The 24,595-nt window shown below is 40.3% G+C and overlaps 1 protein-coding gene across 2 annotated transcripts in view; it reads right to left on the minus strand.

The window, feature by feature from the left end:
- PACSIN2 (protein kinase C and casein kinase substrate in neurons 2) overlaps positions 1-21,440 on the minus strand; it is a 63,361-nt gene extending 41,921 nt beyond the window's left edge. For both annotated transcript variants that reach the window (XM_059815962.1, XM_059815963.1), the window contains exon 1: positions 21,311-21,440. The gene's annotated coding sequence lies outside the window, so the exon portion shown is untranslated. The remainder of the gene's footprint in view (positions 1-21,310) is intronic.
- Between the last annotated feature and the right edge of the window lie 3,155 nt (positions 21,441-24,595).

Genomic DNA, 24,595 nt, shown 5'->3' on the forward strand with positions numbered 1-24,595 from the left:
CTTAAATTAAAGTGCAACAAGCTAGTCTTCCTGAATCTGAAGGTTACATTAAGTAGCTACTGTTCTTTACTTCAGGAGAGAACCTCATTTGAACCAAATCTAGCCCTGAGACTGTCTCCAACATATTTGTTTCCAAAGACTAAAGCATTATTAGAAACTGTAAATATGTGCATTAACAACATGTCAGCATACTCTACCTTCTGTTATTCTTAGATACAGATGATTATGCTTAGCAGAAACTAGTAAGACCAATTGGGACAGGGGAAGCTAGTTGCACAAGTGGACCCAGACAAACCTGTGCACTCTTCAAGCATTAGATAATTCCTCTGTCACTTTTTTGAGATGTAAATAAAAATCAAGAAAAAAGGAAAATGGGAAGTGATGGTTTTCTAACTGTGGAGAAAGTAAGAGAAAGCACAAACAAAAACAGGTCTTCTTACATAGCGTCTCAGAAGGACATTACTGAAGATAATAGAGGAAAAGACTCCAAGACCTAGTAAAATAACTCGGTTTCTCAGACCACAATGCACTCATGTGTAATTTAAAACAGTGCAGAGGCATTACATTTCCACGCAGAACTCCTTGGGCTGAACGGATTATTCTCTACTGAACAAAACCACCAGCTTTCTAGGACAGCTACTCAACACATGCACAGTAACAGAAATACCCTGTAACATCAGAAATGTTTTGTTAGTATAGCTGTACCCTAGGGCCCTTGATAAAGCAGAAGTGAAATAACCAACCCATAACTGTTGGCTTAGCTCAGACCTGTGAAAACGCTCTAAACAACAGTTTCAATTATTACCAATTCTTTCTGCAGCCATTATCCCCTCACTGTCATAGCTCTGCTGACAAGAAGCAGGACAAATCATCATGCAACATGCCTCAATTCTCAAAATACATTCAAGAGCAGTTTAGCATTTGGGGAAAATACTATCAGTGTAAAAATTGCTAGTGAAGATAGTCTTACAACTTAAAAGCAACATTTTCAGCTGTGATCACTGCCAGATAAAGTTATACATCTCTTCAGCAGTGTCATTTCTGGAACTGATACAAAATCTATCCACCTCTGCAGAATGCAATTCATAAATGTAGAAAGAAAACAGCAAGAGGCACACATAGCTTCAACTATCCTTCTTTCCAGTAAGTTAAATAACCAATTATTGTTTTAGGAACAATAAAAGATCTGTTCAAGTGTTTCAAAAATCAATGCTATACTGTAACAGTACAATCAAACATGTGACAGTGTTTCATATTTCAGATTAAATAAGATTAATTCAGATTTTGAAGCACACTGAATCCAGCTTCTAAAGAACAGTTAGGAGCATTTAAATTGTTTGCTTGTGTTAAGGTGGGGGAAAAGGTTGGTTAATACTTCGTTTCATTAACATGGACACTGAAAAAAGAAACTCTTGAATTCTGTTTAAACAGATTTTCAGCCCAGTGAATCTGAGGTAGACTTTAGCCAGGACTCCTCCTGCTTCTAGGCAATTTCATTTTCTGGTCCCAAAATGGTAATTACTGCAACAAGGACAGAAGACCTTTACTTACCACTTAGTAATCTACACAACATGGGCTGCTGACCTAGTAGAATTAAATATCCCCTACAAACACTTACCTTTTTTTTTTTTTTTAGTAAATATAACAAACTGGCTCCTTACCATGTACTAAACTCATTGGTCTAAGCTACCTGGAAGTATCACTTTCAAGTATTAAGGTCACATCTCATTTTATGGCCTTCCTTGTACACAAAATTTTACAAGCTAAGCTAGAAGTAAGTTCAGGTCTTTCGTGTGCGGTGGGGTTGTTTGGATTTTTGGTTGTTGTTTTTTGTTTTTTATTCACATATAGTACACTTAAATCTATTTTAACTCTAAGGCAATTGAAAAATCTAAAGTTTTCAGTGTACAAAACAAGGTGCTGCTTTAAAACAGGCATATGAGATCAAGGTTAGGCAAACGAGGTGGTGGAAGTTTTTCTTTAGTTCTCAAGGTTTCACTAATCTTATTAAGGGTTTAGAAAAAAAAACAGAGTAGCCAGTCTTCCTTATGATTTTCAGAGCTCTGGATACATGTTACTTGTCCTTATATAGCTCTCAAACACACAACTCACTCAAATGTAGAATCCCCAAATGCAATGATGTGAAATGAATGCTTAATTTGGTCAACTATCTCAGAAAGACTAGTCTTTTCTACCCTTCCCTCGCTTTTCAGGAAAAGGAAAGCTTTTTATGCCATTTTCAATTAATGCTTGACTGAAGTACAAGTAGGTCAGCCATCTACCTTACAATCTAAATTGGACTGAAGTTCAAGGAAACTGGGACAAGAGGCCCCATTAGTTACCAGTTCTTGCGCTTGCAATTACCATTGTGTTTTTTCATTTAATAAGGCTGTGCCATCACAGACTATGGAGCATTGAAACAGCAGCCTTTAACCTCCATCTCAGCAACAACTGAATGACAGAAAGCAGAGAGGTAAATAATACAAAGTTCAATCTAGTGGTCTCTCAGGATTAGAGTCTGAGAAACCTTACTGTTGAAAATTCAAGTATGCAAGACTCCTTTAAAAATATATATGGTCCAGATCCAAAGTGGATCAAAGTGTTGACGCAATGTATTAGTAAAAGCACATAACACACAACTTCCTTTGCTCATCATGCATGCTGCTGAGTAACTTCAAAATTTTAAATGGCTCCACAATGATTCTCAAAAACAGAATCAACTGCTGCGAAAGGTAGAATTATACACCTTTTTTGCTTTATGAACTAACTTAATCTAAATTCATACATCAGTAACCTCTACACTCACAAACTAATGGGTATGATAGTCATAACAGATGAGAAAAAAAGGCACAAATGTTTCAGAATACAGCGATCACATTTCATAAGCTATTTAGTTTACTGCAATCATTCTATACATTGTAATCAAACTGAAAAACTGCATAGCATTAGACTCCAGAAAGTCTGGAGTCACTACATTCAAATGCAGCCTCCTATTTTAAATTAAAATAGAATTCAATTGGCATTTTTGCATGATGCATAGTAACATGAAGTAATCAGAATAGAAAAGGTAGTATCATGGAATAAAATCATTCTGGAATTAAAATATCAAACTTGCATACACCCAAAAGGAATGGCTTAAGCCAGATTTCTAAAATGTACTTTGTGCATAAACCATATCTATATGGCTCATATGCATACACACATATAAAAACTGCCAATGGAAAAAAATTCTCCTCAGTACTACAGAGTTTTTGTGCCATTAGCCATTAGGAATTTTTAGCAATCTTTAAAAGGTGCTACCAGGGTCCACCTCCAACTCAAGATTTTACTAACTAGTTGGTGATCTTGTGCTTATTAATTCAGCTTGAATGTCTGAACAGATTACACACTGCATTTCCCTGTGAAGTGGTGAATTTGTCCTCCAAGATTTGAATGCACTGTATTCGAGCTGATAACTAGGATGGTATCACCATGATTATTTCCAAGCAGGAGGACAATGACATATAGACAAGAACTGCACCATGACACTATAAAGGCAGGGCTCTGTGTCACTGGTCACACTAATATCTCAGCCAATGTTCTAGAATAGTTCGTGGTTACTGAAATGAGTCACCTGTCTACATATAACTATGGTTAAAAAGCCGTATCTCCATATGGCTCAGCAGTTAAGACGTTGAGCAGCAAAGGAATCAAAAAAGAAAAAGATTGGATGGTTCAACAGCTGAAACAGCTGCAAGTTGAAATCTTCAATTATGCAGAAATGTCTTAAGGGTGTCACTGAAAATAAGACTTCTATTCGACCAAATATTCCCCAAGAATAAGAAAACCAAGCCACGTGCTCACTCAATTAATAAACTTCACATTTAACTATCTTTACCATATGGCAGTGGGAAGAATAAAAGAGGTATATAAGATTTTAAAATACTGCAGAAAAAAGCTTAAACAAATAAAGACAACAAAGAAAATGTGATAAAAATGTATATACACAATATATTATTCATAATATTTACAAGTAACATATAATGATCTTTTTCATAATCATACTTTAACATCACGGGTCAAGTCAAGAACATTTCAGCTGAGAACACCTGTGAAACAAGTATAGGCATTTTCCACTTCTGGTTCTGAAGGCTTAAAGCCTTATTGTAATCATCTGATATAAATGGCATTAGGAAAAGTAAGCCTGCATCTAGAAAATCTCCTAAAATATCTTCATTTCTTGTTTCTGCACACCATTTTTCAATTTCCATTACTTCAAAATACAATGGCTTTACTGGAGGGGCAGGCATTCTCCTTTTAGTTCCTAGCATAAATCAGAGGCAAACTGATCTCCCCAAATAGCAAAGCATACCAAATCCAGGAGGCTTTAGATTGGCAAAAGCCCAACTAGACCCACAAAGCTAACATCAGCTCTAGTAATAAACAGTACACATGGTAACCCCTCAGTCATTCATAGCAAGCTTTCTTGGAAAGGCCAAAAGTTTCTCTAACCCACTAAGAGAATCCCCCCAGTAATTATAGCCATGATCTTGGTAACATTTGTTTGTTTCTAATAGAGGCAGCTCAACAGCTGAAGAGTCATCATCACAAGTAACCTTCACACAGTCAAGCTAGGTCTCAGACCACTGTTGTTTTAAAGAGCGATCAACTGTCCTTACTCCTAAAGCCCAAGGGTACAAAGCACCCAAAAGAACAAAGTAATTTCAAATATATTTTTAAAATATACTTTGGGGGATGTATATTTTGATTTACCAAGATTATTTCACAACATGCAAAGGAGTGCTTCAGACATACGTATAATTAAAAAAAAAAAACACTAAAAGCTTGAAAGAGATGGTGAGTCTAGCTGTAAGGTTTTTCTTGCCATTGAGTATTATTAACCTCTGGTACAACTGTCTGAAGGCTCCACACACACATACTCCTGTAGCAAAGTTTCCTTCTTTCCTTTTGCAGCTAGGAGGCTATCCTCACAGCAGAAGTAGGAATACTAATATTTCTGTTTAACTTGAAATTCAGTTTATACCGAAAAAACTTGTACAACTGTCCATATCTGAAAGAGAAAACAATAGCTGATTCACTGAGGCAAAATATCTGTATATTTGATGCATCAGAGCCACCCAAAAACCCCAGATATTATGCTTAAAACATAACTGTATTTTACCACATCTAAAAAAACAGCACTAGTAAAGAATGTGCTATATAGAGTATTCAAGAGCTTAATAACCTTGTTGATTCCTTAGACAATGTGCATTTATTCCGTACCTTGCAATTTATGAAACTGAAAACGAAATTACGTCCAACTAACACATTCAAATTGCCTACCTTTTCCCCTCATAACTGCTACAAGGAATTTGAATATTCAGTATGTTTCATAGGAAGAGAAACAATTTTATTACCTAGTTTACATTGCCACACTATCTTAGAAAGCTTGTAGCCATAACTCCAACCCAAAATGCCAACTGGAAAACAAAGGCAGCTAATGTTTATTGATCCCTTCACCGACTGATAACACCTTAGCATTAGAAACACTTTGCTCCATTTGACTTAGACAAGCAACGAGCTAGTTAACTGTGGCAGAGGACAGTCTACCAGCCTTTGCTTTCAGCAGGAAAGAAATCCCTTTCCTTTCAGCTTCCCAGAAAATAAAGGTAAGATCTATTCACATTTTTAACACGAGATTTTATGGGAAGTCAATGCAATAATTGATTAGATTGGCAAAAGATTAGGATTATAGTGAGGGTCACAGGGATCCTAGAAACAAGATCAAGTCCTTGGAGTTGATGAGGCTGGACTACTCAGTATGTCAAGTAGGTCTTCAAAGAGTGTTCAATAGCCACGCTTTGCTACAGTAATCAGATCCTAGAAGAAATACTTCCTGTTTCAATTTATAATTGAATACTTCATTTCTCAATTTATAACAATCACAGAATCACAGAACAGCCTAGGTTGGAAGGGACCTCAAAAGATCACCTAGTCCAACCTTTCGTGAGAAAGGGAGCCTAGATGAGATTATCTAGCACCCTGTTCAGTCACATCTTGAAAACATCCAGAGATAGGGAGTCTACAGTTGGCATCTATCAATTCACAAGACATCTTCAATCATTCAACTTCCAAAAGACAACAAGTAGATCACAATCACAAGAGTACCATTCTCAAAGCCCCATTTCATTTGCTTGTTTACTTCTTGCACACACACACAACAGTAGTCCATTTTTCTTATGCTAAAGTAGAAGGCTACACAGTTGAATCTTACAGCCAAAGCCATTAACTAATCTTTTAACTACAAATTCTAATACCTGAAGAAAAATTTCATGGGTACATAACATTTTTCTCATACAACACAAAATTTAAGCTATACCTAATTCATGTAATGATATAGGTTTTCCATTATAGTCCATTTTGCATAATATAAATTGCAAATACACAGCTAATAGCTTGAAAGAACACTCATTTGGTACACACGTAATCAACAAAATAGTCTTTGTCCTGGGTTTGTTACATCCTGGTGTAACTATCTGTTTCTTATCATATGAATATACTTTCATTGTAACATCCGTTGGCATGAGGTTTGTTCTCTTTATTACCCCCCCTCAGTATGTGCATTGTTATCCCATATTACCCTCACATAATTATTAAATATTCAATTATCTAATCTTGTACTTAATGCTGCTCTGAGAGCATAGGCAATCCAATATTACAATTCTCAGTGCAAATCACAAGAATGTGAAGAGAGTCAGTAATGATCAATGCCCAACTACACTCCCAAAAAAAGATAAAGGTCTAAACCCAAAGTATTTCAGACTTGTGTTTTTACCACTGGCACCTAAAACTCCTCTCCAAGGCAGGCAACTATTCTTTAAGAAATGTTTATGTGTTTTTTCTTATTTTTACACAAATGGAAGAATTCTAATGACACCAAATCAGTCTAAGTCTAACCAACATTTTGTTAGAATATAGTATATACCTGCAGTTCAGCTTTGACAGCTTTTTGTAAAAGAAGCTACAGTAGTTGACACATAAATCTTCTGATGTTCTTCATTCTGAGGCTGCAAATAACAATGGCTAGTACTAACGGGAACAATTTAGAATTGCAACATAAGAAGTGTTATGTGATACCAGAAGAGTCCTAAGGGTTTTTCTAAGTTCATCCTGGTTGCTTGTATGAGAATATATGAACTATATCCCTACAGAATTCATCAAATAAAGAAGTTTCTAAAAATAGCCTTTTCAACCTAAAAATAGTGCAGCATCAAAGAAGGCCATTTGAATGGGTTTAGTGCTGACTCACAGCAAATTTAACATTGAAATTAGTTTTACTAACTCCACATGGTTCCAACTGACAGACATAAATCAAAATGGAACACCACTGCCCATTTCCTAGTGTCTGGGAAAGGTAAAAGTCAACAGAAGCTAGCACCAAGTAATGTAAGTAGGATAGGTAGAAAGGAGGGAAAGAAGTCATACTAATGTATGTCACTGACACAAAATTATCAGAATACAATGCTATAGAAAGGCTTCTTTTAGCTACATGAAAAACTTCTGGCAAGTACAAACCCAGCACTTTTGCCTATAACATGAAGGCACTGAAAGCTTATACAAATTCTGAAAATCTCTAAACTCATCTTTTACAGTTCTCTAGTTAGGGTATTTCAATAGTAATAGTCCAATAATTTATTCAACAGTTTCAGGATCTGGATGCAAGTTACCATCTAAATTCATTCACCTTAACACAGATAACTAGTGATTCTAAACTCTAGACAAAATCAGAAGAAATCCAATTACAAATTGTTAAGTGGATTTTTCAAGTAGGTAAGTTCTTGCTTGCTTCAATATTTAAGTTTCAGTAGGCTAGCTTTAGACAAAACTTTAAAGTTGTTCCATTTTCATTTTAGGCATTTGACATATGTATGCCAAATCCCTACTTGTCCTTGTCTTTCACCCAAGATGTAGAACATTCATAAAGAAAGTTAGCCAACTGGGAAGCAAGATATAAAAACTTTAAGCTTATATAGTTAGATTTCCAGCATCCCTTTTAGTATTCATAGCTACATAAAGCAGTTAAGCACTTGAAATTGGGCGATAGTGAAATACACAGAAGATGTGACTTGCATTCCTTCCTCTTTTAGGGCAGATACTATAGTCAGACTGAGATTTTTCACAGTACTCCAAATTTAAACATGCATGCTGACTCTGATGTAAATGTCCAGGTGCAATATGCTATTCTTTGCATATTCCAATAATTTTCATGGGCCAGCACAGCTGCATAACTAGAGAAACTAGCTCAAATTTAATTCAAAGATTCATGTTATACATTTTTCCTTGACAAATTCAAACCACATTTTAGAGAAGCATGTTTATAAAATCTTCAGCTTTAAAGAGCCAATTTGTACAGCAGCTTTTCATGGTATTTTTTTCCTATCTAATAAATTGTGTTTCAGTGAGTATTCTAGCCAAATTAGATACTTTACACATCCCTGAATATTAATAATCTCATAGAAATTTTATAAACTTCACAGTTGAACTACTAACATCATTCACAACTCAGACAAATAATCTCAAAAGATATACTAGTACAGCATTATTCATTCAAGAAATGTAGTATTTTATCCATACGTATGAAATGTGAAATAAGCACTGCAAATGCAAAAAATATATAAAATGTGCACAATGAAAATACCTTTTGATGTACCTGAAAACATCAAAACTTGTTCAACTCTTTCCATATTTCCTCACTATGCAGTAAGATCTCTTGGAAATGGCATAAAAACTGCTAAAATGATTAGTGTTAAACTAGTAATTTTGTTCAGCAATAAAACGGTAGGCATTACATGCTAAATTTAGCACAGTTTGACCTTAACTACACAAAGGAAAGTGTTTCTGCAATACTTAGTAACATGTAGAAGCAAAGATGCTTCCTATCTAGCCTGTTTTGCAAGAAAGTGGAGGAGGGCAAAAGGGGCAGAAACATCAAAGATCTCCAACTGCAGTTTCAGTTTCTCCACAGGGCTAGGAGAAAACCCCAGCTGACTGGATCCTTAGAGAAAGTTAGACTACTTCATATTTTATTAGACTGGTCAAAGTCTAAAGCAAAGAAGCTATAAGTTGCCTTGCATAACCCTAAAATAAATCCAGAATTAATGTATATTTTCCAGGTATCAATTACTGAAGTGCTGCTGACTTGACAATGACTGAAACTGCACAGCACAGATTTTACTCATGATACCCGTACAACTCACAGGATTTACATTCTACCAGAAACTATGTAATAGCCTGATCTAAAACAAGTGCTAAAAATACAGTAATTGGCTACAGACTAGACCCACATATTGTTCTCTGATATGGGGATACTACAAGCCAAAGCAGAAGCAGCTGCTTATATGTCACTTTGGACAAAGGATTTCTTAAGCAAATTCAAACCAATTTTAAGGTCACCTACAAATCCCTTAAAACTATATGGGTTGTCCTTTAATCTCCTCAAATTTGTGTTTAGGAATATAAATAATGGATTTGGTCCTACCTCAATGAACAGACAAGACATTCATGATATCCAGCGAGTGAACTTCCACCTTTCCCAGTGCAGTGAACAACTAAACAAACAAAAGCACAAAGTGTTATGCAATACTGCTCAGTCTGTTTTCTCGGAAAGATGTTCTCTGCTGGCCAATCTGTGCACCTGCTTCAAAAAAAAACATAAGGTGGAAGAACGCTTTGCTAAGAATAGTTAAGAAAGCAGACTGGGCAGTATCATAGAACAAAAGCAACAGGAGGATCCAACTAATCTTTGAGGGAGGGGAAAAAAAAACAAACCCAAAAAGCACAGGTTACAATAAGGTACGGAAGCAGTTTTTCCAGTCTAGGAAATAAGAGAGCTGGCATGGGTTTTGTATATACCTAGATTTTTCCCGGGGAGTGGGGACAGGAGAGGGGCAGGGCAGGATGACCAACACTCTAAAAAAACAAAAAACCCACTTGATTCTTTCCACAAGACTGACTCAATTTTTGAAGTTAAATATTGAGTTGGAATTCAAAGCTAGTTCTTCAAAACCTGGTTTAACAATAAAGTGTTAAATAAATTAATTTAAATCTCCTACTAGGAGTTTCAAAAAATTATTTCACATTTACTTTTTTATAAATACAGCATTTCATTACATAAGAATATATATCAGCATTACACATTAGAAACATTTAAGTTACTTACAACTGAGTATTTTATAAGTCGAAAGGCAAAGACTTAGCTCCTTTCTACTGGGAACCTGTTCAACTTGAAAAGTATTTCAAGTCTTTCTTCTAGTCCTTCCACACTAAAATATTTTAAGAAAAAATTCAAGAAAAGAAACCCAGCAAATTTACCTCTAAAATTATGAATTCAAGATAATTTGAAAGTTATTACCTATTCAGCCATGCGTTTAAAATTGGTAGAAATCAAGAAGCGTAAGTTTAAGTGAATCTTCAATTCCCTTAACTATAAATAGTTTAAGGGTACAGTCTCTAGGCAGAAAGTGTTAGATCTTACTCAGTTGTATTCAGCAGCTCATGTAGCATAGCTTCAGCTGCTAGGATGAGGAGCTCTACTGCATTTATATACACTACATTTTTCTTATTTTATTACATCCCGACCATCTTTGGCATACATGGGATTATAAAAGCACTTATACAAAAACTTGTTTACACCCAACATTCACTTTACAGCTTAACTTTATAGAAATTATTCACTGTACTGCTCACCTCAATACCTAGCCTGACCACTTTATTACAGTATGAATTTGTTCTGCTGACAAAGATTGATCTGGTCTTCTCCCACGTCCCCAGTCACTGCTTCTGATCCATCCCTGTGCCATCAATCCTATTCAGGAAGCCAGGTGCTAAGCTTTACCCAGCTGAAAATTACTTTGCCAAAAATAAAAAGTTTCTTGCTGGACCAGGGAACCAACTCTGATCACAGCACAACCACATAAATAGTGCCAACACAGAGCACGTAGCAAGAACAAATAGCTGGGCACCAGGGAAAGAACCCAATTTCCTGTTTCAGTAGCAACACAGACTGCCACTGGTTTTGAAGTTACTTGCCTTATCACTGTAAGTAGAAGTGGCAACAAGCTTCTGAGCTAGTTTAACAAGTTACAAGAAGTTATGCTAACAAAAGGAACAAACAAGCATACATTCAACACAAAAGATACTCTTCAGAAAGTCTGAGACCCTGAAAAACAGGCAAAAATATATTTTCATTGTTTAGGTGTAAGTGGTAGGCACATAAGTAAGAGATTAGATTTTCACATTTGGGAACATAAATCAAGCCCATTTAATATCACTGAAATCTCACTGTACAAGTCATATGACTGAACAGTTTGTAAGAGGTTATAATGTAGGTAGAGAGGATTAAGTGGTCAAGAAAGGAGTGCTGACACTTCTGCAATAATATTCATTACCCATTTGAATTATTAACAACTCTATAGAACACTAACACTCCACAGACATTCTGGAACATCTTCCAATAGCTCATGCACCACATGGGCACTAACTGGTATCTACAGAGACCACTAAAGCACACTAAACAACACAGCGCAGTCAGCTCTTTCTGCAACGAGCTGCTGTGTGAAGGAGAAAGCGGCATTACTGTGGGGCCCTTTGGTCCCACTGACATATGTTCCACGTTTCACTTCCCCGATTCTAAAATTGGCATGGAATTTAACATACATAACATAGGTGACAATGTCCTAACTCAAGGAGCACGTTGCATTCAATACGAAGGAACTCCATGTATACCGTACCTCAAAAGAGAATGGATGACAAAACTAAAAGAAGTGACTACCTGCATATCAGTCCTGAGTTGACTCAGACCATTTCCAGCTTCAACTGAGAAGATTCAGATTTGCCAATCTGATAACATAATATTACTTTATCATGCAAGAATCACAGGGAATCACACAAGATTTTAATAGCTGTCCCCAAAGCCACATTAGAAGAAAAAAACCACAGTAGCTACAGAAATAGCTATACCTGAAATGGAAAAGAGGGGAAGTTCATGGTAACAAATGTAACAAAAGCTAGGAATGATGAAAGACAGCAGAAAGAACACAGAAATAATTGCAGTGGTAGACCTCAAATATATTTAAAGCTCCTTTATTGTCTTTATTATAACGACCTTAGCAACAATGCTATCATTCATAAGGTATCAACATTTTAATGTAGTAACAGAGGCAGAAGATCCATGAATGCTGACAAATAATCATATCCAAATGATATTATTATCAGCCCTCAAATGAGAAATCAAAAGGGCTTCGGACTCCAAACAAGCATGTCCAAATTAGCTTTTGTTCAAGAATTTTAAAATATCATTCAGAAGGCTCTAACTCATGAACTTTTAAGAAGTTCTGAATAATGGGAAAGTTCCAGAAGGCTAGAGAAAAACTGATGTCACATAAGCATTTTAAAAGGGACATGGTTAGTTTACTAAAGACAAGTCAATTAAAATGGAACAAATAAGATTCCACTTATGTGTAACAAGTTGGTAATCATTATTACACAGGTAAAAAGAAAAATCAATACAACCAACTTCTTAACAGCATCCTCTTTTTATGAAGTCCCCATCCTGAGTGATAACAACTTTGCTGAGGACATAAATTTCAACACAGTATTCAACTTGCTACCACAAGGTATTCTGATTAAGATACAGAATGACACAAGCTCAGTCTGATACTACATTTATTCTAAGCTCTCAAAATACAGAGTCAAGAACTATTACGAAGCAGGATGTGTCCACCAAGCTACTGCTAAGCTATTTACCATTATTACCAGCGACCTCAAAAAAGAGCAGGAATCATGACTGATCTACAGCACAGATGATTTAAGAAAAAACCTGAGGAAATAGTAAATAACAGAAAATCCAGTGCTGATAAACCTATTTGGACTCTTTGCCAGAATGAGCACAAGCTAAAGACGCTAATTTGGAATTCACATTGGGCTGTACCAAGACCAAGTTTAATCTTCCTATCTCATAAAGATGGCCTAATATTTTAAGCATCATTTGAAGAATTCTGAAATGGAGAGGAATACTCAGTCGAACGTGCTCAATGAATTGCAGGATATAAACAAAGTGCTGTGAGGTAGGCAGCTAGAAGGATATATTATCTGACTATACATCTGAGAGAGTACCCTGTTTCAGACAGCAGGACTAGTTAGCCAACTGGGCAGCTAACAGGGTTGTGGTGGACTTTACTTCCATTCTTTCTAAATGAGAAGTTTTCTTTGTGGCTACATCAAATTCCAACAGGGATTCATTCACAGAAGTCCTATGGCTTGTCTTTTTCAGATAAGACCAGATGATTACAAATGGTTCCTTCCTGGATTAAAATCTAATAATCATTTTCTTGCATTTGTACTGTGTTCTATTAGCAACTGGAAAATCAAACTACTTTAACATTTTAAAAGCAGCAGCAATTAAAATCTATTTATACAAAAGATCATCTCTTTAGATGTCTACAGAATGTCAATGTGTGATCCACACATTAAAAAGTGCCTACTCATTAAAGCCATCTCCAAAACATGCTCCTGAGGATATATGCAAAATTACAAGAAAAGAAGATACGGAAGAAACAGAAGAATAGGAAGTTAATTCTAAATTTGCAAATAAGTTTACCTATTCTGCAGACAACATGTGTGGTACATCTCATTACAACATCTTGGAAAAAAAAATCTGCACCAAATCATCACATGTATTATATTAGAAGTTATGCCTTTTAGTTTAATACAACTGCCATCAAATCCATTGATAAGCCATGTATCACGCTTGTGTGGCAGGGTTTTGGTAGCAAGGGGGCTACAGGGGTGGCTTCTGTGAGAAGCTGCTAGAAGCTTCCTCTATGTCTGACAGAGCCAATGCCAGCCGGCTCCAAGACGGACCCGCCACTGGCCAAGGCTGAGCTCATCAGCAACAGTGGTAGCGCCTCTGTGATAACATATTTAAGAAGGGGGGGAAAAAAAAACTGTTGCACAACAGCAGTTCGGAGAAAGGAGTGAGAATGTGTGAGAGAAACAACTCTGCAGACACCAAGGTCAGTGAAGAAGGACGGGGAGGAGGTGCTCCAGGCACCGGAGCAGACATTCCCCTGCAGCCCGTGATGAAGACCATGGTGAGGCAGGCTGTGCCCCTGCAGCCCATGGGGATCCACAATGGAGCAGATACCCACCTGCAGCCCATGGAGGACCCCACTCTGGAGCAAGTGGATGCCTGAAGGAGGCTGTGACCCTGTGGGAAGCCTGGGCAAGAGTGGGTTCCTGGCAGGACCCGTGGAGAGAGGAGCCCACGCTGGAGCAGGTTTGCTGGCAGGACTTGTGACCCTGCAGGGGACCCACGCTGGAGCAGTCTGTTCCTGAAGGACTGCACCCTGTGGAAAGGACCCACGCTGGAGCAGTTCATGAAGAACCGTAGCCTGTGGGAAGGACCCACACTGGAGAAGTTTGTGGAGGACTGTCTCCTGAGGGAGGGACCCCGCGCTGGAGCTGGAGCAGAGTGTGAGGAGGAAGGAGTGGCAGAGACAAAGACTGATGAACTGACTGCAAGCCCCATTCCCCGTCCTCCTGCACCGCTTGGTGTGGCAGGAGGTAGAGAAAAATTGGGAGTGAAGTTGAGCCCACAAAGAAGGGAGGGGTGGGGGGAGGGTGTTTTAAGATTTGGGTTTATTTCTCATTTATCCTACTCTGATCTGACTGGCAATAAATTCATTTCCCCAAGTTGAGTCTGTTTTGCCCATGATGGTAATTGGTGACTGATCTCTCCCTGTCCTTATCTCAAGCCACAAGCCTTCCATTGTATTTTCTCTCCCCTGTCCAGTTGAGGAGGGGATTAATAGAGCAGCTTTGGGGGGCACCTGGTGTCCAGTCAGGGTCAACCCACCACAGGCCATCAACGACACAATCACACTATACAACTTGTTTCACTTATCTTTCCATTTAGGCCTCTGTTTGCTTAAGACAGCATAGAAGTTTGCTTTGGGAAGTGGTACTATGAATCACAGGTTATTGGTTGATAATACTTTATCTGTATGTGCTGGTTGTTCCTACTTTCAATTGAACCAGCTTTCAAAAAAGACAAAAACCTCAACTCAAAGCAACAATGCCTCACAGCCCTAAAAGTTCCCTGGGCCAAAAAACCTTCTAGTAGAAAGCAGAATGGCAGTAAAATACACTCAACGTGGTGTAAACCAATGGAAACACTAGTGGCCTACCATAATAGTGGACCAATACAAATAATCAATGAGATGGCAATACTCCCAGCTGCAGGCATAAGAGTTTCTAAGAAATTTAATTGCCCAAAAGAAGAACAGCTAAACACTCAATTTACTTCTCACTGTATTTGAATGACACAAGACTGACAGCATTCTTTATACAAAGTTTCCTCCTAACACAAAAAAATTAAAGAAAAGTTGTTTAAAGGAAATGGTTATCCAGTTTCAGTTCTCACACATAAAACGGAGTGCTCACATTTTTGGAATGGAACCATCACCTCAACCCAGCAAGAAGTTGGGAATAATTCCCTTCAGTTAAGTTCACCCTGGAGCCTAACTGAGCTGTTCAATGGCTCCTTCAAGTTAAGCACAATTGTATGTTGACCAGATATTAGATTACCTAGATTGGCTAGATTATTTCAGGTAAATGACAAAACAAACAAAAAAAAGTTTTGAAGCTTTTGCCTGTAACTACTAAGGGACAGAGAGAGCCTGAAGACTTTGGAAAAAAATACTTTTAAAAATGTTATTCAAGGACTGTGGAAGTAAGCATGCCTACAAGCTGATATTGTATACATGTGGTTCCATTAGATACAAAGAGTTGCTTTAACATACCTAGACCTGTTTGTTACAGATTTATCATTTCTCCCAACAAGAAAGCAGCACTGTTCCACTCAGCAATGATCCAGGTATCTTGCAATTTGCCAAGAAAGCCTCTCTATTAAGGGAGAGGATCAGAGGCATAAGTCAAACTAAAAAGTTGTCCCGATTGTCCTATGACACATGGCAGATCATTCATTGAAATCTGTACTTCACATTACTGCTTTAAGAAGGGCACATGAAGCATATTCACTGTGTACCCTTTATTGGACCTGTTAAGTAAGAAATTTAAAAGAAAAAACACATAAGCTTAACAGAATAGTGAAGTATGGCTGTGCATCTGCTATTGAGAACAAATAAATTTCTTATTTCAATATTCACCTACCATTACGATGCTAAGTAAGAAGTCCTGTGCAAGTTCTTTTTGGAACCTAGAACCCTTGGCTATGCTCAGAAAGCAGAGTTTGAGATGCCAGGTACAAGAACTCTGCTAGTCCTTTCAGAGCTCAGTCAATACACAGCTTTTGTTGTTGCAATCACCACCTGGCAATGCATCAGCCTGATACGTGGGGGAGACAAACTTATTATCATACAGAAAAATCAGATTTATGAGTCCTATTTGTGCTACTTATGTACAAAGATGCAATAATAATAACAACAAGACAGAAAGAATACCACACTTCTGCAAAAAGACACTTCACAATGAAGATTACAGGAACATCACAGTCATCCAGTTTTAGTATTAGTAAACAACCCACCTCTTTATAATCAAAAGCTAAGAGTTTGCAAGCACGTCAAGACTCTGTGATACATAAATCCCCACAGGCATGAGAAGATATTTAAAGCACATACTTGTGAACTCCTGAGTCCACAGTGTCACTTAAAACCTGGGTAGCACCCCTTCTCAGGGCATCTATTACGTCGCATCAGTAAGTTTATGTCAAAAGATTACATAAAATCCAGCCTTTTTGGTTTCAGTAAAACTGTTTGAAACAAATAGTTAATAATATGATTTGACAGACTGTTCTTATCCTCGCCATTTTTGCTGTTACATCATAGTCTGGTTTGTTATTCGCTGGTCTAAAGTATGTGGTAAAAGGCAAAGAAGCTTCTTTAAAATTTTTGATCCATAGATGCCTTGGAATTAATTCTTAATTTAAAGCAGAGTCCTGTATAAGCAGAAATGGTTAATAACATGCATTGGCCCAAAAACAAACAATGCAAGATATAGGTTTCCAACACTGTCAAAATATTTACAACATGTTGTGTAAGCCAGAACAGTTTTTAAATATTTGCGTATTCTAAAAAATGGAACCAAACCACATCACTTAAAGCCTTAGAGACATTTTTTTTTGCTTCAGAGCTCATTACTGTGCAGTGTTACAACATCCACGGTAGCTCTATCCATATTTACTAATTAAGGCTGGGTACCTTCTCAAATATTGACACATCCTGTCCACCAAGATTCACAGGACTCTACCAATGCACACCAGTTCACAGTGGCTCAAGCAGAATCACTCACACTCCAAGAAGCACACATCAAGGCAGATTCTAGACCAATACCATTAGAGAAATTTTGACTGTGCCCTTCCCCCAAGCAAGGCACCTTGCAGGGTAGCACATAAAGGAATGACATTCAAGTCTTATGACAAATTCGACTATGATTGTAGACTGGGAACCAAGCCCGGGATACAACAGCCTTTTGACTATCAACTTCAGGTTGTTCTTCCCAACCCCAGTGAGCCAACTAGCCAGGTGACATTCGTATTAAGTACGCCATTCTATTCAACCACAGACGCAGAATACTTAGCTCAGTTTATCTCAGTACAGTTACATCACTGTTATTTCCTGCTTTCTTCCTTTTCATGTCCTGAGAACAATTCATTGTTACATTAAGTCAAGTCAAAAATCAGTAACCAGGTTTAGTTGAAAGGAACAATGCCACTTCTTGAAGTTTTATGGATTGAGACAGAATTTGAATTAAATCCTATGTTACAAAAAAGTTGTTCATCTCACAGACTAGTCTTCAATTCAAGCATTAGAGACTTCATTCCAGGTCAGGCAACGAGTAAGTCATTAAATCTTAGAATTTCTTTTAAAAAGCAGAGATCCCAAAAGCCAACAAAACACTACTTCAATGTACTAGTCTGCATGCATGTTTAAGCAAATCCATTTAAAAAACTTCAATCTGCATCTACCGTTCTCCTGGCTCCTTGTATGAGAGGATGCAACTTTTTCCAGGACCTGCTACTCCCACATTGAGAAAACCATGCACCACCTCAGAAGCAGAAAGCTACCTTTTAGCTAATTTGTATGACTCCCACAAATTCATACAAGCACAAACAATTCTTGACTAGCAGCACTGCTAAGCATTTTATCCTTTGCCATTCCTGTGACAAGCATAGAAGTCTCTTGCCCTGCATTTACAGGCTACGAATTCAAGTCACAGCAACCTTTAGGCTCATTTTAACCACAATCAGGGAAGCACAGAATTGACATAAGGACATCTTCAAGCGAGTAGCTCACTCAGCTCTAGAGAAGGAAAACATACCCATATGCTGTATAAGCAGACCATGAGAACAAAACTTCTCATGCCTAACACTAAATCATCCAAACGTGTCATGTGGTAAAAATAACAGGTTCACAATACTGATTTTCAGACCAACATTTAAGTGCCCCGATACAGCAAAAGAAAGCAGACATCTACTCGTTAGAAAAATATATCATCTAGGTATTTTCTGAAAGTATTACTTACAAGCACTCATACATCAAAATGCCCAGAATATCACTGCACAGTCAGAAAGCCATGTCACTATAATGGTATTGCAAATACTAAAGGAATAAAAAAGAAAAAGTAGAAAAATACAATTAAATACACACTACAAAGTAAAATGAAATTTTTGTTACAGAGATGACTTGTGGAATACAGAAATTCTTTCATAAACCTATGACAGTTAAAAAAAAGTTAAAGAACACTTAAGACCATCCACAAAGACGCATACAGCTAACATCAAGCCCAGCAATCATAAATACCATCTAATGTGTCAGCTCGATATTAACTACTGCATCCACTTGCAGCACACCCTCTTCAAAACAAGAAAAAAACCATTCAGTAAAAAACAGTAATTCCCAAACAGTTTTGCCTATCAACCATTAATAAACTATTTCATCACTAACTACAATTGTGCTATGTATCTTCCTTTTAACACCGATATTGTTGCTTGATGTGCGGTATGCAGTTTAACCCCCAGGGCAGTTTTAATGTTTATTCTAGTATGGCACTGCACAACACGTAGACCCTGAGCCAAAGAAATCGACTCTAGAACGGTAAACTATGCACCAAGAGCAGTTTGGAGCACTTGAACTCTGAACAGCCTTGCCAAGGTTAACACTACAGAGGACAAGGTAGCACCTGCACTCCTCTCCTGCTTACCATACCTAAGCCGTGGTATGATCAGAGCACTCTAAAATGATGCTGCATTGTGCTAATTAGATATGCCCCATGTACTAATACACACTACTGTTTAAGCTGATTCAGTCATAACTGGCAGAATATAACTCTACTATCTTTGAAGGCAAATTGCAAGTTTGACAAAATATAATTTCAGGCAGGTACAGGAATGAAACAGCAAGCACATCAGCCCTTGGTGCTTATAACCTTAATAGCTAAAAAACACAGTTAAGAAGTTTTGCCCATCTGAAATACAGTTGGCAAACTGTTTTAGCTACCTCTCACCTTTAAGCAGAAATACAAGTCTTCCCCCCTCCTCCTCCCCCCCAAGAAAGCAATGAAGCAATGTTTTTATATTAGTCTCATCACAGACTTAGGAGAATCTTTTTGTTGCACTAAAACGCAGAATGAAAACTCAGTTGCTTACATAATACAGTCTTCACTATGACTATTACAATAATGCACTGTTAATGTTTTTACCTTTTCAAAGTAGTGAAAAGGTTGTGTCTTTAGAGAAGGGCTGAACAAACTCTGAAATTAAAACCAAATTAGCAGAAGGGAAAAAAATCCCCTCCGTAGCAAGAGAACACAGTCCTATGGCAATCTTTCAAGCAGTCTGTTGTGAGGTTGCAGAGTGCAACAGAAGAAAACAAAAGCGTCTAGCACATCCAAAGGCTCATTTTTTACTCCAGTCTGGGTCACGTACAAATGATCAAACTTACTGAAATAGGTACGGGAATGTGAGCAATGGGGTAGTTGTTTTAAATTATCTTAGCTAATCTACAGTTTTAATCAAGAATGACTACCAAGAAAACTGAACATTTAAAACGGCAAGATTACATTTAGTTTTCAGACATTCCGTTTTCAAACGTTCAGTTTACAAAGGACAGCATATGTCACTCGCACCTTTCTGGCTTCCCTTACTGCTAGGGCAAAAGGATGAAGCCTCCGAAGACTGAGTCTATCAGCTTCTGAGTCACTCCAACCAGAGACAGCCAAGCAGCTGGGAAAGATGGACAGAGCAAGCCAGGCAGAAGGCAGACACTGTAGATACCCAGTCTTTCTCTAACCAGGTAGCCTCCATGCACATAAAGAGGCTTCTGTCTCTCACACAGACGTTTCACTTTGGGAGACGAGGAGATTCTTTCCGCAAGCCAAAAAAGGGAAACCCAAGAGAGAAGGCGGCAATGGCAAGATCAAGGAGCCTGACTTAGCGGTGTCATTACCGGTACTCAGGAGGCTATGAGCTCTTCAAAACCTGACTCTCCCCCGTAGAAACACCTCCTCCCACCAAATCGGCATCGTTACCTGCCGTCAGCCAGGACGCCGGGATTTCAAAGCCGGGAGGAAAAACCCCATGGCTCAGTTTTAGGTCTCCCTCCTCGCCCTCTCTCCCTCCCCTCCCAAGCCAAAGCCGTCACCACGACCGAGTGGGTCACTAAACTTCCCCGGGCAGCGAGCTCTTCCCTCCTACAGGAACCGAGCCTCCCCACAGCCAGTGTCGTCATCCCTCGCAAGCCCCAGCCCTGCCCTTCCCCGCCAGGCGCCGTGCAAGGAGAGCGTCACCTTCCCCGCGCCCGGCGGAGAGGGAGCCCCGACCCCACCGCGGGGCTCGCGGGCCTGCGCCCCCCCACTCCCTCCCCAAGGCGCGCGCTCCCCTCGCGCCCGCTGCCCCGCCGCGCCGCAGCACTGTCACTCCCGTCCGCCCCCCGCCCCGCCTCACCGCAGGGGCACCGAGCCCCCGCCGGCACCCACCGGGGCCTTCGCGGCGCGGCACACCACCCGCCCTGCCCCGCCCCGCCCCGCCCCGCCCCGCGCGGCCTGACCCCGCCACGGGGCACGGGTAGCGCCGGCCGCCGCCGGCCCAGGCGCGACGGCTGAACCAGCCGCGCTCTCCCCGCGGCCGCCGGTGGGACCCCGCCGCCCGCCATTCCGCGCCGCGCCCCCCCCCCGGCTCCGACGGGGATCTAAACCCCGGCCTCCGCCTCAAGCCTCTCTCTGAGGGTAGGGCCCAAGACGACGGCACCGCCCTCACCTGAAGTGCCAGGAACTGCCTGTCCCCTGTGCCCGCCGGCAGGGAAGGAGGGACGAGCTGACGAGACAGCGAGAGAGCACGGAGACACGCGAGAGAAGCCCCAGCGCTCTGCTCTGCTCTGCTCCCCGCCGCGCCGCCGCACCGACTGCCGCTCCCCGCGCCCGCCTGCGCCCGCCCGCCTCCCCCGCCCCTCCGATTGGCGGACTCCCAGCTGCCTCCCGATTGGGCGAGGACGAAGAGCAGGGGCTCGTTCCGCCGCCGCCCATTGGCTCTCCGCGACTGCCAATTAACGCTGCTTCCTAGTCGACGGCTGGAAGGGGCGGCGGGGGCAAAGGTAGCTGGCGGGCGGCGGGGGCGCGGGCCGGTGGGGTGCGCGCCCGTGACCGGCGCGAGCTCCCCAACGGCTGTCGGCGGCCGTTAGCGCCGAGTGCGCCTCGGGGCGGCCAGTTCTGCGGGCCGAGCCCCCGGGCTCGGGGGGCACCTCATGAGGGGGCTCTGGGCGCTGCGGCGCGGCGGGGTGCGCGTCCGCGCCCGGCGGTGCCAGCCGCTGCCACCCCGCGCCTGCCGGGCAGCCTGCCCGCCCCGACCGGCTCGCCGAGAGGGCAGCCGCTGTGTACGTACAGATAGGTGTATACGTGGTCGGAAACCGCTGACAGCAACGCTGCGGAATATGGCAGGGCGCGACGCGAATAAAAACATCGCGCTCGTGTCCCGTCTCCACTGCGGGGGACCGTGAACGGGCGGAAGATTTTGTTTCCCGAAGCGGAATTTGACCGAGCCGATAGACCGCCAAAAGCGACTGGGGCTTCTTAACGCCCGAGCGTGGTGGAGGCTTTAGTTCCCCCTCAGGTCCCGCGGCAGTCCCGCCGTGTAACGCAGTGCCCTCCGACACCACAATGCGGCAATGGTGGTGCCGCATTTGTCACACGTCCCCTCTGGCTCCTGTCTGTCAGCTGGAGCCGCGTCTCGCTCGGGGAAGCAGCGCAGGACTCGGCGGGCGCGTCTGTCAGCTGCGGCTGAGGCCGAGGGGGCTCAAGGACAGAGCCGCCTTTAAAATAGCGTCGCTGATTTGGTGAAACCTCTGCGCGCAGAGGTGCGCGGTGCTTGAACAGTATCGCAGGCAGAACTGTTACTCCAGCCCTTGCCTATCTTTCAGACTTATTTACTTTAGACAGAGGATTATTTCAAGTTCCAAGCAGCAGCCATCACGGTAACCTTATTTCGTCCCTTCAGCCTTTGCCTTCTCCTCCACCGATTTCAGCATTTCCCTCCCATCTGCCCTTCTCATCGCTGATCTGCCTCCGGCGTTGTCCCAGAGGACAGCCTGGTTCGAGGACAGCGAGAGCTCTGGATCGTTGGGTAGGGCTGCAAAACAGTCCTAAGAGTACTTTCCTCTTGGCCATGTTTCTTATGCAAGTCTGCATATAATCAGCATAGACGCCAAGTTTTCCTGTACTCTTTCACTAAGTGCGTGACTCATTAACTTAAGGAGTTTTAAGTTCACTGGGAATTTAGATTTGCTCAGGACGACTGCGAGACCGTAGCACTGGGGTACATTTTACCTTCTGAAGAAATGTCCTTAAAAAATTGATGTGAATTAACTGCAGTTAACATTCCTGCAAAATTTGCTCAGGTTGGTAAACTTCCTAAGATTTAACATGATTTCCCCCCTCCCTAATCTCCTTTTCATCGCTTTCCTGTGTTGAAAGTTTAAAGTTCACGTTTGAAAGAAGGAATCTTGAAATTTATTGCTGTTTCTTCTCTCACTTCTGACCGCAGATGCGCTTTAGTTTTCCACACAGTCTCCCTCATTAAATATGAGATCAAGCTTTGCATAAACCAGCTCTTTACAGGAGATTGCAAGTGATATATATAATCGTAAATACAGCTCTTTCTGTATGGACACGAATCAAACTTCCGTTTTGCCTAAGGCATTGTCAAAGCTGGAAATCCTCCCTGCCAGAACACTTAGACTTTCTTCAACCTCAACATCAAAACAGTCATTCATCTCTTTGTATGGTCAAATAATGCTTAAAGTTGTTCAAAGATTGAAGAAACAGAATAGGAATTCAGTGTAAATCATAGCGCTCCCTGGTAGAACTAAGCTCATACTGTGATGAAAGGGAATTCCATTTCGGCAGAGGACAGAAGTTCAACCTGCAGCCGGTGGTGGACTGACACAAAAAAACCCCAACTATTCCACACAGAGTTGATTGAATACCACCTTGTGCCCCAAAAATCACTTCACTGTGCACGAAACCCATGCGAATCACATATACACCACCACCTGTGAAAATCAAGGCTCACATTCTTACATTCGGCCAGTATGGGGGCAATGACTGTAAATGGAGCAGGAGATGTATATTCAGGCCCCCAGTCTGGTTGCAAAACCTATCAGACAGTCTTTTAACAATGAGGAAAATAGTGCCTTTTTCTTCAAATCAGCTATTCCCATGCATGGACTTTGCTAGCCCTCTTTACTGCTTATACATTCTATATATCTATTTTATATATTACTTATTATTTTATATATTACATTATAATGTCTATATATACATAGTATGTATTTTATTACTATATTTACATATATATACACTGTATTTACATATATGTATTTACTATACTACATATTTTTAAATATATATATATACACATATAGGTACAGTAAATTTAGCCCTCGTGTCACAGTGCAAAAGCAGTGGTGCTGTTTTGGAAGTCCTCTTCATATGGAACTTGAACTGGTTCTGCCTTCCAAGGGAATGGAGGGTGATCAGAAATGAGTGATTTACACATTTTTGTGCTAACAACTGGATTCAGGTTTTAACACAACTCGAGAAATAACAATTGTGTTTTCCAACTTTCCACTTAAACATCTTTATAAATCTAGTAACATATAAATGCTATGAAACATCTTTATAAATGCTATGAAATGATAATTTTTAAAGATAAAAAGGTAAAGGCAGGACTATTAATAGGGAAAAAGAAAGTTCACCAAAAGACAATTTGTATGAACATTTTAATTTAGTATTTGGAGGTTCCTCGAGGCACCACTTTAGGGAATAGTATTTTCAAGCTGCTGAATATTCTCTTCTGGTTGCAAGATGTTTCCTATGCTTTTTACATTTAGATGAAAAATTCTTAGACACCCTTGGAAGCCAATAAGACAATAACAGCAATCAGAATTTTTAAAATACATTTTTAATTGCAAAGTTTTTGCCCCTTTTCCAAGTGTACCATTTGAAACAATTCAGAAGCAACATTATTAGAGTTGTCTTAGTCTACTTT

The sequence above is a fragment of the Gavia stellata genome, chromosome 4 (assembly GCF_030936135.1).
Source record: "Gavia stellata isolate bGavSte3 chromosome 4, bGavSte3.hap2, whole genome shotgun sequence".
NCBI classification, from domain to species: domain Eukaryota; kingdom Metazoa; phylum Chordata; class Aves; order Gaviiformes; family Gaviidae; genus Gavia; species Gavia stellata.